General features: G+C 40.8%; 1 protein-coding gene across 3 annotated transcripts in view; it reads right to left on the bottom strand.

The window, feature by feature from the left end:
* INSC (INSC spindle orientation adaptor protein) overlaps positions 1–14,954 on the bottom strand; it is a 137,209-nt gene that overhangs the window by 102,828 nt on the left and 19,427 nt on the right. The window lies entirely within an intron of this gene.

Raw genomic sequence — 14,954 nt, forward strand, 5'->3', positions numbered from 1 at the left:
CTTCTCAGACAGCCCAGCACTCTTCCCTCTCACCAGCACTGCCTACTGCTCCCAATTCCCAGACTGTAAATCTTCCAGCTTCACCTAGTGCCAGCCCTCAGTGACACAGCCCTCAGGAAGAAAAGCAAACACTGCAGTCATATGGAATGAGGAAGGGTGGCTTGACAACGGGGACATTTCTCTTTTGTTCCTCATTTATTGGCACTTTTGTGAAAGTCATATGGACAGAGATAGGCCCTAAAGGGATCAGGGGAGCGGAGATCACAGTCCCAGTTAAAGCTGCAAAGAGACCTGTTTAAAGCATGCTATCCTCAGGGAAGCTCCCACTGCAAAGTTCCATCTTCAGTCTGAAGCCCTTGCACCCACCCACTCCCACAGCCCTAAGTCAGACTCATCCTGTTGAGTAGACTTGAAGAATAAACCCCTTCCAAAGCTACACAGAATGTTGGGAAACCAAAACTTAGTTCAAGACAAGCCCTTGGTCCTGTGCTGTGTCCTCACTGGTGTTGCAAAAAGAACATGAACTTCGGAATCTGATAGATTCAAATCCTGACTTATACAAATCCTGACCTGATAAGTACATAACCTTGGGAAAATTGCCAACCCACTGAAAATGTGGTTTCCTCAATTATACCTACTTCCCAGGAGCATCATGAGGATTAAATGAGATTACTTGCAAAAGTCCCCGATATTGTGCTTGGTATATAGAAGTCTCCAAGAAGAAGTACCCTTCCTGTTGGAAGGAAGAGTTAAGAAATACATCTCAGAGCAGAATTGCTGCTTTTCCCAGGAAGAGAGGTGAAAAGGACACGTGTAGGAGTGAGAGGGGAAGAGGAAATCCCTCCATCACCTATCCCAGGGCCTTTCCTAATTCACTGAAAATCCCACCATGGATCCTGCAGCCTTGTTTCTTCAGGGCTCTGGGCTATGTAGCTCCCACCAGAAGTGACTAGTTTACAAGAAAGACTTGAAGTCTTAAGTGTCTCTGATTTAATTCAACGTTTGCTGTGACAACAGTTCCATTTGGACAGCTCATCTCTGCGCCCACATCCCATTAGAGGCAGCCTTTGCTCACCTCCATTTGGCTAACGACACAGGGTTTGTGGAGGAAATGGAGGCTATTTACAGTAAATTATTCAATTAAAATCAGGAGCAAAGGTGGTTTCTGCCATTGCCTAATGGGCCGATCCAGGTACAGCTCCAAGCATGTCTGGGATTGCTTAATCTGCAATCCCATTAGGGCTGTCAATATTAGGGCTGTCAACATGGAAGGGACAGGGGACAGTAAGTATTGTGGAAAGTAGTTAAGCTTTGGCGGCAGCTCTAGGAACAGGGAGGAGGCTGCTGGGGAGTCGAAGAGGAGTTGGACAGCACCAGGCAGATATGGCTCTTTCTCAAAGACTTCAGAAAGTGCAAGAGCTGGAAGCAACAGAGCTGTCCTGTCAGCCCATCTTTATGAATCTCTACATTTGGAGCTGAAAAGGCCCTTAGAGAGCATTGCTTTACTGAGGAAGAAATCAGGGCTTCTCCAGTGTTTCCATATCTGTTTCCCATCAGTAAAATGGGGCAAAAACAGACAACCTCACAAGATTGTTGTGAGCACCAAGATAATCCATGTGTAAACATTTATCTTTCTGGCCTTTAACATATGAACCCATTTCCTACATTTGAGAAATATCCCTTTGCCTAAGAGTCTTAGTGAAGTGGAAACCTGCCTCCCAACATAGAAACTTAAAAAGCCAGGCACTTGTTTCCCAGAATCCTTTGCAGCGAGAGTAAAACACATGACTTAGGTGCCACCAATCAGGCACACAGAGCAGAGCACATGACCTAGGATTCACCAATCAGGCACACAGAGCAGAAGCACATGATCTAGGATTCACCAATCAGGTGCACAGGACTAGAAGCTTGAGACTGAAAGGAGATTTCTTTATGAGGCCTTGTGGTACCTGCAGAAGAATCAAGTTCCTCTGTACCTGGCATGCAGATTACACCTTAAAATGGGACTACAATGTAGGCTTTTTTTCAATTTGCCTTCCCCAGTCTGTGCAAAATGCACAGGATTTAGAGCCCAGAGGCTAGATCTGGATGTCTTGCCTGAGAATTATCCTGGATACATCCCTTTCCCTCATCATATTTTTTTCATCTCATGACCGCCTCCCTGGTCAAAGGCATCGGCGTCTCTCACTTGGACCTCTGCAAGGGCTTCCTTTCATCATTCGCCCCTTTCCAGACATGCCCCTCTCTAAATTGTTCCCCACACAACCACCAGGGTGATCTCAAGCACAAATCTAATCACATCAACTCATTGTTTAAAATCCTTCAATGGCTTCCTGTTGCTACTAAGACAAAGACCAAACCCTGCCATGGCCTACTTGCCTCACATGGATCTTGTCCCTGTCTAACCACCCTTCTTGTCCTTCAGCCTTGCAGCCACTCCAGCTGCTGTTCATCCCTGCAGCAAGCCACGCCTCCCCCTGCCAAACGCCTTCATGGTACTCCTTCCTCTGACCCCAACAACCTCTCCTCTGTCTCCTCTCACCAAGTTATTCCTTGGTGAGAGCTCAGAACAAATGCCACTTCCTCAGGGCAGCTTCCTTGACCCATGGATTCAGTCATGTCCTTCATTATAAGATTCCCTAGTCCCCTCGGTATTTCTCCTCCATAGACTTTATCACAATTGTAATTAAATAATTAACTGTAACATTAGGGGCTTAATAAGAGCTTAATGTCTTTCTCCCCCGAATGTGGGGAGCAGGGACTAGAGGAATGTGCCGCTCACTGCCATGCCCCCCGTGCCTGACATAGGCTGGTGCATAATAATCGATAGACACTCGCTCACTGACTGGGTGGGTTCTTGTGGAAGGAAGCTCAGCTTCCTCACAGATAAACTGGAGACAGTGGTAACTATTTCACCATGCCGTGATGAGTATTCAGTGAGATGAATACTCAGGGTAAGGAGGAGGAGCCTTTGCATACCATATGCACTGTGCGTTAAAGCGCTCTACACCAACATGGCACATGTATACATATGTAACAAACCTTTGTGCACATGTACCCTAGAACTTAAAGTATAATAAAAATATATATACAAAAAACAAAAAAAAAAGAAAGTGCTCTGCATCCTAATATCCACTGAGACAAAGCTGCCTGTCCCTCCTGAGTTCTTGCAGTCCTCACTGTGTGGTCGTAACCAGCTAGGCAGCCTCCCTCTCTACTCCCAGCCCTGTGTTCATCAAGTTCTCCCATAGGACAGACAGATGGATCGGTGGACAATCACACTGCTCTGCGAAAACTGCAATGACAGGTAACCAAGGGAATGTCACCCTCCCCTGAAGCGGGGCAAGCAAGCTTCTAAGCAGTACCAGATCAGAATGGAAGGTGGTGAGAAGGGGTCATGGGAAGTTTCTCAGGGCATCACTCCATCACTGAAACTTGAAAGAATAATGTAGAAAAAGCAGAGGATGGAAAGGAGGCTAAAAGGAAGAGTGTGCAGGGCACAAGGAAGAGCATTTGACACAGAATCATGAGCATGGTGAGATTAGGGAACTGCAAATGTTTCAAGAAGGCTGGAGCACTCTGTTCCCCCTGGTGGTGGAGTTTATAGGAAACTATCTCAGTAGCATGGGAATGCAGAAAAAGGAGTGGTCACTTTCAGCTAGGGAAATACAGAAGACTTCTTCACCTTAGAGAAGGTGACACCTGAGCTGGGCCTCAAGTGGAGGGAGGGATTTTGCCAGGGGAAGATGGGACAAGGGCATTCAGTGCCAAGAGCAGTGTGAGCCATGGCAAGGAAACCAGAAAATGGAGCAAGTATTCAGGGACCCAGATCTCTCTCAGGAGGCCGGAGGGAAGGTGCTTCTATAGCCCTGACTATGAAAGGAACTGATTATTTAGTCTCTGTCCTGTTGGTGATAGGGAGCCATCAAAGGTGTTTGAGCAGGGGAGTGAAATGATCAGAGTGGAATTTCAGTCCTCATGGTAACCAGTGGAGTGGATGAACTCCAGAAAGTAAGACCAGCAACAAGGGTTAATTTAAGAGGCAGGTGCAAGCTTTCAGTCGGAGCACTAAAGCCCTAGGGGTGGAGAAGTGGGAACCCAGGAGTGGAAAGAAGGGCTGCAAAGAGCTCTAGGAGGTAATCACAACATATCTCCCTCCCCACCCTACTCTGGACCTCTATGTGACCTGTGCAAGGGTGGCAATAGTCACTGGAGCTATTGCTAGCTGCGATGGCTGGCATCCTGCAGCAATCAGATACTTTAACAGCCCTCGTTCCCAGGGGAGGCACAAGAAACCAAGCAAGCTGCCACCCAGCCCTGCTGAATGAACTGAGCTTCATGAAATATAGACAGCTCTAGCTCCCTGGAGGAAGCCCCAATAGCCCCTCACAGCTGTCAGGTGTCAGAGCCCAACAAGTAGGCAGAACAGACCTCAGGACTCACAGAGCAGGGCTGAATCCCCTCCAGGACCTGAGACCCTGGCTGGATAGCCCAGAACGACTTGCATCAGGTAGAGGGGGCCCCACCCAGACCTTTGTTCCGCCCCTCAATTCTGGAGCCAAAATAGTTTCAACAAAGCTCAGACAAGGTCCCGAGCCTCCACCTAATTAATTGGATACATCTACCTTTTAGGCCTCACCTGGAAGGCAATAGGAATCTCATCTACACAAATATGTCCATGAACTTGACAGGGCTAAGACTACAGCTCCCAGGCAATGTCCAGGCAGCCTTCTTGGAGGAGCTCACATTATACTCTCAGAGTATGAGAACTAGTAGGGGGGCCTTAGAGATTACCCCCTTGTAGTAATAATAATAATGAGGAGGAAGAGGAGGCAGACAGGGAGAAACACTTCTTCGGTGTTTACTATGTATAAGGCACTGTTCTAAATGCTTAACATTTAGTCCTCAAAATAACCCCATGAGGTAGTTTACTATTGTTATCTCCATTTTTCAGATGAGGAGCCAGAAGCACAGACGGGTTAATGTGGACAATGGACAGAAGTTCAAAAGAAGAAGAGAGGCTGTGTGCAGTGGCTCACATCTGCAATCCCAGCACTTTGAGAGACCGAGGCAAGAGGATCACCTGAAGCCAGGAGTTTGAGGCTAACCTGGGCTACATAGCAAGACCCCATCTCTACAAAAAAAGAAAAAGAAAAATTAGATGGGGCATGGTGGTACATTCCTGTAGTCCCAGCTACTGGGGAGGCTGAGGTGGGGGGACTGCCTGAACCCAGGAATTTAAGGTTACAGTGAGCTATGATTATGCCACTGCACTTCAGCCTGAGCAAGACCCTGCCTCTAAAAGAAAAAAAAAGAAGAAAGAAATAAAAAAAAGAAAAAGACACTGACTGAGGTCACACAGCAAGCCAAGCTACACCTGGGACATGCACACAGGCTTCCTCATTCCCACCGTGGGAAATGCAAATAAGGCTTTGCCTGGCTGGAGTGAACAGGCCCACCAGCTCCTCAAAGTGGTTTACCATAGGAAGTCAATGGAGGCTTAGTTCTCCACCTGTAAAACTGGGAAAGTACAAGTATGTTTGCGCTTTCTCCTTTGCTGTGGTTATCAAGTACGAGGAAATAAAGAGTGGGCAGGGAAATTAATGAGTCCTGTTCAGATTCAGCTCAGCTCTGGAATGGGACAGGCAGGTTAACTCAGAAGTGCCCATGAGTCCCCACAGGTCAGAGAGAGAGGAGCCCAGTGTCAAGGTGTCCTCACTGATGCCTATGTGTGCCAGCACCTGGTTTATATGAATACACATCCTCTAGAGAGCTCCAGCTTGTCCAAGCAGCCTCCCCTGAAGGAGCCTGTGTGGCCATCTCAGAGGAAAGCTCTGGCTCCTAGAATCAGGAAAGCCATGGCTGTCTTCACCTCGTGTCTCAGGGTGGGCCATTCCTGGCTCTGGGGCTCTGATTGATCAGCTACTCATCAGAGGAGCTCCCAGCCCTAATCCACTTAGGGCTGCAGAAGAAAGCTGCACTTACTGGCATTCTGGGAGCTAGCTCTGAGCTGAAAATTATTTAATGATCAAAAGTGAGAATCTGGTGCCCAGATCTCAAGATCTTAGGCAAAATGTAGCTCCAAGGGAGGCTTGGTTGGCCCTTTTAGCCACCCTCATCCAGAGCGCTGTTGGTTAAGAATACAGATTCAGGAGTCAACTGTCCAGGTTCAAATGTGAGCTCCATCCATTAATAGCTGTGTGACCTTGAGCGTTAGGGTTTTTGTCTATAAAATGGGATCTATAATAAGGATAAAATAAGAACGCTAGGCACATTAGTGAGTTCACATATGTGAAGTGCCTGGCACACAGTAGGTATTGATCTAAAGACTGGTTCCACCTCTCTTCTGGTGAGGACAGCACCTAGCAGTTGGGAGGCAGCCAGAAAAAAGCTATCCTGTTGCCTCCTCAGCTCCAACAATTCTACTGCTTCTTATTCTAACTTTTAAATTATTCCTTCTTACTTTCTAACTTTTCCTAATGTGAATCTTTGCCAACTGCTCAAATGTTCCTTAGCTTCAATTTGCAAAAGCAAGAGACCTCTCCCACTGGGCCCAGGGCCCAGGGTGCTAAAATTAACAATCAGCATACTTTAAGCTAATGACTTACTGGTTGTGACTGCCACGAATAGACATAACTCTCAGATAAAGGCCATTAGAGAAAATTGAATAGCTCCAACGTGGTGAAAATTTGGATACATCCTGTTTCATAAATCACTCTCAAAGGGCACACTGGGCAAGCTATTTCCCTTTCTGAGTCATTATGAGGACCCAGGTAGGAGGGGTGTGTATACCCTTGGGAAAATGACATAGGAGAGAGAATTGTACAATCTCTTATAGCTTCACAAATATGATTTTCTCTGAAATCTAAAGCCTTGAGCAAATGACAGCATTGCATCAACAACCATGATAATCCAATCTTCTCTGATTTTATTTCTTCCTCAAATCCTCTAAATTGGAGTTTGCTCAATAACATTTAGAAGGTAGCCTGGTGAGGTCTCGAAAATCCAAAAGTTCAGGGTTGGGATTCCAATCCCAGTTTTGCCTCTTACTAAGGCCTCTCTGAGCTTCAGCTTCTACAACCGTAAAATGGGAATAAAACCTATTCTCAGGGTTGTGGTCAAAATTACACAAGATGATGTATGTAGCCTGCATGATATTTCAGAGAAAGTGAAATAATAATACCAGAAGCTACTTTGACCCAGCAGGCTAGTTAATGGTACTCCGTAAGAAGTTTTATGATATCTGTCTTTGTGGCAATGAAGGATCCATTTCCTATCCAGACTTCAGATCCAAAGAGCTGCTTTCCACTAGAGAGAGTTAAAAAGCAAAATATATTAAATATGTTGGACAGAAGCAAAGCGTCCTATAGAAGAGATATGATTTAAAACCTAGCACACAGAGATTGCTGTGGTTCAGTGTTTCCCCTCCAAAGTTCATAGATTGAAACCTAATCCCCAGTGTGGCAGTGTTGGGAGTTGGGGAACTTTATTGTGCTTTGCAGATACTGCTTTTTTATTTTCTTTTTTTTACAAATTGAAGGTTTGGGACAAACCTGCATCAAACAAATCTATCAGTGCCAATTTTCCAGTAGTATGTGCTCACTTCATGTCTCTGTGTCACACTTTAGTAATTTCTCACAATATTTCCAATTTTTCATTACTATTGTATCTGCTGTGGTGATCTGTGATCAGTGATCTTTGATGTTACTATTGTAGTTGTTTTTGGGGGGGTCACAAATTGCACCCCCATAAGATGGCAAACTTAACCAATAAGTTTTGTATGTGTTCTGACTACTTCACCAACCTGCCGTTCCCCTATCTTTCTCCCTCTCCTCTGGGCTCCCTGTTCCCTGAGACACAACAGTATTAAAATTTGGCCAATTACTAACCCTACAATGCCTTCTAAATGTTCAAGTGAAAGGAAGAGTCACACATTTTCACTTTAAATCAAAAGCTAGACATGATTAAGCTTAGTGAGGACAGCATGTCAAAAGCCCAGATAGGCCAAAAGCTAGGCCTCTTATGCCAAACAGTTAGGCAAGTTGTTAATGCAAAGGAAAAATTCTTAAAGGAAATTAAAAATGCTACTTCAGTGAACACACGAATGATAAAAAAGCAAGACAGCCTATTCTGATATGGAGGAAGTTTGAGTGGTCTGGATAGAAAATGAAACCAGACACAATATTCCCTTAAGCCAAAGCCTAATCTACAGCAACGCCCTAACTATTTCATTCTATTAAGGCTAAGAGAGGTGAGAAAACTACAGGAGAAAAGTTGGAAGCTAGCAGAGGTTGGTTCATGAGGTTTAAGGAAAGAGGCCATCTCAATAATATACAAGTTCAAGGTGAAGCAGCAAGTGCTGATGGACAAGTGCAGCAAGTTATCCAGAAGATCTAGCTAAAATTATTGATGAAGGTGGCTACACTCAACAACAGATTTTCAATGGAGACAAAACAGCCCTACATTTGAAGAAGATGCCATCTATGACTTTCATAGCTAGAGAGGAGAAATCAAAGCCTGGTTTCAAAGTTTCAAAGGACAGGCTGACTCTCTTGTTAGGGACTAATGCAGCTGGTGACTTTAAGTTGAAGCCAATGCTCATTTACCATTCCAAAAATTCTAGGGCCTTTAAAATTATGCAAAACATATTCTGCCTATTCTCTGTAAATGTAACATCAAAGCCTAGATGACAGCACATCTGTTTATAGCATGTTTTACTGAGTATTTTAAGCTCACTGTTAAGACCTACCACTCAGAAAAAAAAATATTCCTTTCAAAATATTATTGCTCATTGATGATACACCTGGTTCTCAAAAGCTCTGATGGAGATGTGGAAAGAGATTAATGTTTTCACACCTGCTAACATCTATTCTGCAGCCCGTGAATCAAGGAGTAATTTTGACTTTCAAGTTTTATTATTTAAGAAATACATTTTGTAAGGCTGTAGCTGCCATAGATAGTGATTCCTCTGATGGATTTGGGCATAATAAATTGAAATCCTTTTAGAAAGCAATTACCATTCTAGATGTCATTAAGAACATTCATGATTCATGGGAGGTGGTCAAAATATCAATATTAACAGGAATTTGGAAGAAGTTGATTCCAATCCTCATGGATGACTTTGAGAGGTTCAAAACTTCAGTGGTGGAAGCAACTGCAGATGTAGTTAAAAACAGCAAGAAAACTAGAATTAGATGTGGAGCCTGAAGATGTGACTGAATTGCTGCAATCTCATGACAAAACTAAATGGATGAGGAGTTGCTTCTTATGGATGAGCAAAGAAAGAAGTTTGTTGAGATGTAATCTACTCCTAGTGAAGAGACAATATTTAGAACATAGCATAAATTTAGTTAATACAGCAGTGGCAGGATTTGAGAGGATTAACTCCAATTTTGAAAGAAGTTTTACTATGGGTAAAATGCTATCAAACACTGCATACCACTGAGAAATTTTTCATAAAAAGAAGAGTCAATTGATGTGGCAAACTTTACTGTTGCCTTATTTTAAGAAATTGCCACAGCAACCCCAACCTTAGCAACCACTACCTGATTAGTCAGCAGACATCAACATCGGGCAAGACTCTCCACCAGCAAAAAGATTATGACTTGCTGAAGCTTCAGATGATCATTAGCATTTCAGCAATAAAGTATTTTTAATTATATATGTACATTGTTTTTAGACATAGACATAATTTTATTTCACACTTAATATACTACAGTATAGTATAAACATAACTTTTATATGCAGTGGGAAATGTAATAATTTGTGTAACTCTCTTTATTGTAATATTGGCTTTATTGCAGTGGTCTGGGATTGAATGTGCAATATCTCCAAGATATGCCTGTAAGTCATGAGAGCAGAGCCCTCATGAATGAATTAATACCATTAGAAAAAGGCCTTACATAAGTGGATTCACTTTCTTGGCCCTTCTACCTCTGTCATGTGAGCATCTAGTGTTCCTTCCCCCAAAGAGCACAGCATGCAAGGCATCATCATGGAAGAAGAGAACGGCTTCATTAGATACTAAACCCATGGACATCTTGATATTGGACTTCTCAGCCTGCAGAACTGTAAGCCAATAAATTTCTATTCACTATAAACTAGCCAGTCTGTGCCATTCTATTATACATTCTGTTATAGCAGCACAAAATGGACTAAGAAATAAACCATGTTTTGAATAAACACAGACAAAAACACTAAGACATTTTCTGTGATTAGTAAAAGTGACCCAGAAGAAACAATTAATATCACAGCTCACATCCTATGGGACCAAAGTAGTGTAGGACATTCAAAGGAGAATCCAGACTGAACCAAAACCTTGGCTCGGCCACGGGGGTGAAGAGTTCTCACCAGCTCATTAACAAAAAGGGACAAAAAACAGAACCATCACCTATTCTACAACCACTGTATATAAAAGAATATCCCAGAGTGTGAGCACAACATAGTCATTCTCAGTAAATCCTGTTGTCATTGTCATAACATCTTCAGTTAAAGAATTCTTTATGTTTGGAAACAGGGGGTATAAGGTACCTGGGCCACATGATCCACATCTATCTGGGGCACAGAATGGATCAAACATGAAAAACAATCCGTTTGCAGAATACTATTTTATCAAGACTTGTTTAGGTCTAGTGCTTTGCACAGTGTCTAACACAGAGTAGGAGCCCAATAAATGTTAATCTTTCCACCAACAGAGTGTTCTATGATGCTCCAAAAACATTTTGCACTTCTACAATTCTATGCATTGGTCATGGCACCCCAGCACATCCTGACTGAAATCTCTCAATTCTCTTTTCTATCTCCAAGTAATTCCAATGCCTCAGGACTCATCTCTAATCCCACCTCATTTGGCAGGTCTCTTCAAACACCCTAACTTACACTAATTTCTACCTCCAAATAGGAATAAAGAAAGTGGTAAGGTCTTAAAAAAGAATTTTAAATTATATTATAATAGAAGGTGTACCTTCTTGATGCTCCCTCTCTCTTCCCCTTTCTACCTGTTGAGTGACGCCAAAGCAATCTGAAAGCCACAATATGGCAAAGCAAAATAAATAAATAAATAAAGGAGGAAGATGAGACTTGACTCGCAGCTTGGAGTAGAGCCACCTAATCCACATCAATCTGTGGGGTAAGCAAGAAATAAACAACATGTTAAGCCACTAATATTGGGGGGTCATAGCAACTAGTCTTAATTAATGAGACTAATTGTGAGAACTAAAGTAAATGCTATATATAAGGCACCTATGAATATGCTACACACATGGAAGTCGCTTCTTCCTCAGTCCTGGAAGAGATGGTGGAATATTTTGTTTGTCTAATGACAGCCCTCTGGACAAAGAAGTAAACTCGTGCACAATACAGCCAGAGTCCAAAAATTAATGGGATCATGGTGGAATGGAGTAAATACCTACAAACATTTAAGTTCTATCAATTCTGAGACTAAGATTCAGTTTCTCAACCACTGCCTTCTTTGCTCATATGCATCTATTTGTAATAATAGCTAAAATTTACTATAGTCAGGTCACTCTAAGATATCTTTTTTTCATATTTTAACAACCAAAATTGGGATGTATGTTTCAGTCAATGGCATCTTGGCATTGTGTCATCATTTAATTGGAACCATATTTGCTTTTTCATGAAGTAACAGGGATCTTACAATATATAGCATCTTAAATCCAATGAAATATGGTATTAGGCACTTAACTATGTGCCAAGAACCCTTCTAAGTGTCTTACATAAATAACTTCACGTATTCCTCCAAATGTCCAAAATAATCAGTACTACTATTATCCCCATTTTAAAAAGTGGAAATGGTGACCCAGAGAGGCTCAATAATTTGGTAAGGTACACAGTTAATATGCTGGGTGAGGGTGAAGACTCTACCTTCTCTTTTAGAGAGGAATATCAAGCCACTATTTTTAGCACCTGCTTTTTAATTGACAATCCTTCTCCTTATAAAGAAAACTCATACAAGCTTGTTATCTCCAACAATATGGTAGCCCAGATACTTTAAATACTTCTCCATAAGAACAATTTTAAAGGATGAATAATGATGCTTTTAATGTTTTTTAAATATGTTACTGAGCTGGCAAAAGTGTAAAAAATCTGGAGAGGCCAAAAGTAAAGCAAAAGAAGAACCAGGAAACCTAAGCAAGAGTTGAAGGGAGTTTTTTGTTGTTGTTTTGTTTTGTTTTTCCTGAGAACATCTGTTGAATGTTGTATTCTCTGGACTTCTGTTTCCTATGTGTACAGGGCAAGGAGACATGTGATAAAGCCTAGGAACTTCCCAAGGGGAGGAATCAAATAGGGATCCAGAAAACCAGAAACTCAGTTTAAACTTACCTGCACATTGCACACATGTACCATAAAACCTAGAGTATAATAATAATAATAATAATAATAATAAATAAAATAAAATAAAAGAGTAAATGGAAAATAAACCATCTATATCAACATTGTCAACAATGAGAGTTGAGAATTAATGACCACAATATGGGCCTCAGATAGGCTTGTGGCCTGAATTTACATTATCTGTTGTGGGGACAGGGGACTTGATTAGAGAATTTAGTTTCAAGAAATAAAAGAGAGTCATGGAAATATTTTCAAAGAACAAAGTCTATAAAATATGGCCAAGAAAATTTGAGAAAGAACCAAATAGAACTCTTCTACATTAAAACACAATAATTAAAATGAAAAACTCACTGGGCAGATTAATCACAGCTAAAAAATGGATTGGTATACTAAAAGATAGAACAAAAGAACTTAACCAAGATACAGTCCAGAGAGACAAAGAGAGAAAAAATATGAGAGAACTAAAGCTAAGAAATATAGAGTGATGGGATCTAACAAGCATTTCATCATATTTGCAAAGAAAGTTAAGAGACAGAATGGGGGAAATGGTGATATTCAAAGACTCAATGGCTGAAATTTCAGTTCCCCAGATTTTTTGAAAGACAAAACAACATTCAAATTCAGAAATCCCAATGAATCCCCAGCAAGATAAATACAAAACATATACATACACACCCTAGACAACTCATAATATTAATGAGCACTAAAGACAAAAGATTTTGAAAACAATCAAAGGAAAAAGGAAACTAGATTGACAGATGACCACTTAATAACAATGATGAAACTCAGCAGACAACAGGAAAATATATTATGCCAGAAAATAATTGTCCCAAAATTCTATATCCATAGAAATTATCTTTCAAGAATAAGTATGAAATATAAGCATTCTCAGACAACCAAAAATCCCACACTAAAGGAAATTCTGAAGGATTTGCTTCAGGCAGAAAGAATGTAATATCATATGGAAGGTTTGAGATACAAGAAAGAATGATGAGCAAACTTGCTTGAAACTGTGGGTAAATCCAAAGAAACTTTAACTAAGAAACAATTACAGGGCCGGGCACGTTGACTCATGCCTGTAATTCCAGTACTTAGGAAAGCTGAGGCAGGAGGATCACTTAAGCCCAAGAGTTCAAGATCAGCCTGGGCAACATAGTGCAGGCCCCATCTCTACAAAAATTTAAAAAGTTAGCCGAGTGCAGTGAATCCTAACTGTGTTTTCAGCTACTCAGGAGGCTGAGGTGGGAGGATCATTTGAGCACAGGAGGTTGAGGCTGCAGTGAGCTGTGATTGCCCCACTGTACTCCATCTTGGGCAACAGAGCAAGACCCTGCCTCCAAATAAAGAAAAAAGAAACAATTGTAATCCCTCGTTTTTGAGATAAGAAATGATGAATCTAAAATATTGTATAGAATTTAGAAGAATGTGACTAAAGCTGTTTAAAGTGCTCCAAGGTTCTATTTTGGGGGAAGAAAAATAGAGATGTAAATTAAATTTAGGCTTTTTAGGTTATTATTAATGCTATAATATCTAAAGTAATTAACTAAAAGAACAGACATAGAGAAAGAGACAATTCCCTCCAACTATGTAGAGGAGGAAAAAATAAATGAGTAATAAATTTTAAAATTAATCCAAACAAAGAAAGAAAGTATGTAGAAGGGAATATCAATGTGTAATAGTAATCACATTAAGGGGAAATGAGCTAAACTATCCAGTTATAAGCAGAGATTACTAAGGGTGGATTACATGGAGGGGGCTGGAAGTTGTGCATGGTATGTGCTAGCTACAAGAAATATCCCTAAAACAAAAAGACCTAAAATAGCTTAAAGTTAAAGGCCACAAAAGATATACCATAAAAATACTTCCCTAAAGAAATCTGATGCTAATGTATTTATATAATACAAAACAAACTTTAAGGCAATGAAGAGATTCACTATATAAAAATTAAAAGTTCAGCCCATTAAGAAAATATAATAATGAGGATATACCTAATAGCATAGTCTTAAGATATGCAAAGTAAAATGGATAAAACTTCAAGGAGAAATGAACTAGTCCTGAATCACATACATTTCAACACAATTCTGTCATTGATTGATAGATCAAGCAGCAAAATGATCAGTAAGGATATAGGATATTTGAATGGCACATTTAAGTTAGAATTAATGTTCATGAATAGGACACCCAGAATACACATTATTTTCAAGCACTCATGAATCATTCTTTTTTTTTTAATCGACTACTTTCTAGTCCTTAAAGCAAGCCTCAACAAATTTCAAAAGATTGACACTGGGGTTGCAATCTCTACCCCAACATAAATACCCCATACAGTTGTATATTTTTAAACATACAAGCAATAGGTCAAAGAAGAAATTACAGCAGAAATTAGAAAATAAACCTGAATGATGATGAAAATAGACATATTCAAAATCATGTAGTATATAGATAAAATAGAACTGAGAACAAAAATTACAGACTTAAATACTTAAATTAGAAAAAAATCTGAAAATTCAAAGAATCTCCAACTTCTCCAACATAATAATCTCCAACTTAAGAAACTTTAAAAAGAAGAGGAAAATAATTCTAAAGAAAGTATCAGAAGGAAA

The sequence above is a fragment of the Pongo abelii genome, chromosome 9 (assembly GCF_028885655.2).
Source record: "Pongo abelii isolate AG06213 chromosome 9, NHGRI_mPonAbe1-v2.0_pri, whole genome shotgun sequence".
Lineage (NCBI taxonomy): Eukaryota > Metazoa > Chordata > Mammalia > Primates > Hominidae > Pongo > Pongo abelii.